Raw genomic sequence first — 2429 nt, forward strand, 5'->3', positions numbered from 1 at the left:
TCTAATTGTTGAAAGAGGGATTGTAAGGCTTTAGCCAATTAAAACAAGGCTCCAAAGGCTGCCAAAATTCAGTACTCATTGTACGCTGCTTTTTAGCTCTATATTTAGGTAAGGTGGCGGCATTATAGATTGAACGCGACAATGCGTGAGTCGGTCGTGCAGCGCATGCATTAACTGCGTTAAATGTTTTTAACTTGATTTATTTAAAATAAAATTAATTACCGCCATTAACGTGACAAATTTGATAGCCTTACTTTAAGCCAAAACTACTCAATTAAACTAAACTCAATTAACAATTTGCTGTGGATATACATTAATATACATAGATACAGTATTAGATAGAAATACGACAACTAAACACACCAAGCAACAGTGGTAACAAAAAAAGCACCTCACATGCAATTGCTGGAAAAAAATATGCAAGATTAGTAAATACGACTCTTGGCTCAGAAACAAACTATCATTCAGGTTTCATACAATGGTGTAAATATTACATTTAATTTGAAACCAAATTAAATTAAACTGAACTAGTGCTCCACATCTATGTGCATGTGTTGTGGACCCTTCCGTTAGTTACAAGTGTTTGTTTTGTTTGCTTTGCCTAAATTAAATGAAACAAGCTTGATACGTCCAAATAATATTCTAACAGCTGATGACCAGTATTATCTCAATATCTCAATGTGTTTTCTTCAGTCAGAAAAGTAATAGTTAAAAAAGATTAATCATGTTAAAAGTGCACTAATTAGGGGTGTAAAAAATAAATAATCAATACCACTAATTGTAATAATGATAATAATACATTTTCTTTATAACGCACTTTACACTTGAAAAACAAATCTCAAAGTGCACAATTGTAATGTTAGTTCATTGTTCATTGTGTTTCTTCATTTGTAATTTTTGTTTTGTTTTTCAGGTTTGCTAAACGCACAAATGCACTTAGTGCACTTTTTATCATCGCTTTTGGTTACGTAACAACTGGCCGAACTGACTTATGACGTACGTGTGTGTGAAGGGGTGTCCCAATTCGTAGTGCTGATGTGTCAAGCCCTACCCTTTATTGCTCCGTTTGAAGGGCCAAGGAGTAGAGGTAGAAAAATAGAAATGGGATTGGGCCGACGTGCCCCCCTGCGGTGCATCAGTAATGGCCCCATTTACAAAACAAAGGCTACACTCTGTCCCATAGTGTGACAGACTTGGGGATGATCCCAGGATGTCCCATAAAAGGGACACCCATGGGACTTCTACCCCAGGATTTTCCTGGTTTTTCGGAACGTGTGAAAGAGGCTACTGAGACTGCAGGTATGCTTTAGGCCGTAGTCGCGAGTAAAAAAGTGACCAATTCCATGCAGCACCTTTAAAGGGTTAAGGGTTAAAAAAAAAAAAACAATCAACAAAAATTTGTCCATGAAAGGGTTTTTTTTTTTTTTTGTTGCCCAGACTTCCACAATATTTTAGAGCATTTCTCTTCTTTGTCTTCGTCTTTGGATTATTAGTCTTGGGCGCTTTTGTGGCAGTCGCAGGTGCTTTTACTTCCATGACTCCATTGGCTAGTCACCCATGTCTTTCCACACTTCTAATTATTTCCAACACATAGATTTCTTTTTCCCAACTTCAGCTTTTTTTCCACATCTACTTTATATTTTGGTGGCTGGTTACAGTAAATGTGGGCCTATTGTTCCATTGTGTGAGTATGTGTATGTGCATGAGGTCATGTAACGCATCCCAACTGTGCGGCAAATGACAGCCAATCCCACCACCAACTCGTCTGCCACCACATCATAAATCCTAATTGAAATTCCCAAAACGGACTTGAGCGCCACCCTGAGAGGAGCGCAGCCCCTATTGTAATCCCCCACTCCTCTTTTTGTGTGTGTGTGTGTGGGGGTGTGTGTGTGTGTGGCCAAGTGTGTTTTGTTTTTGTGGAGTATGTATGTAGCTACATTATTACAACAAAGCCAGAGTGGAGCTACACAATATAAGTAGCTGGATTGGATACAAAAAAGTGTATGTAATTGAGCAGAACGTGAGCTTTTAGGCAGGACTCTAACTATGGTAGAAATGGAAAATGGATAATTGATGTTGAGGAGGAGGATGACTGATACATTTTTGTGTTTTTGAAGAACTTGTTAACCGTTTCAGGGACAGTGGTCACTACAGTGGACATTAATTCAAAAGTTATCATTTGCTTAACTCATTCACTGCCAGTTTAGGTCATAGTGTATGTGTTCTGGTTGTTGGTAAATTGATATTGAAAACACCCATTGATGGCAGTAGACTTCTGGTCCATTTCAACTGGAGGGACACCTAGACTCCTAGTTAAAATGGATTGGATGTCAACTGACGTCAATGGCAGTCAAAGTGTTAAGCAATGTGAGGACACAAGATTAGAAGAACAAAAAATACATCAATAAATTTAACAGAACAAAAAT

The sequence above is a fragment of the Corythoichthys intestinalis genome, chromosome 5 (assembly GCF_030265065.1).
Source record: "Corythoichthys intestinalis isolate RoL2023-P3 chromosome 5, ASM3026506v1, whole genome shotgun sequence".
Classification (NCBI taxonomy): domain Eukaryota; kingdom Metazoa; phylum Chordata; class Actinopteri; order Syngnathiformes; family Syngnathidae; genus Corythoichthys; species Corythoichthys intestinalis.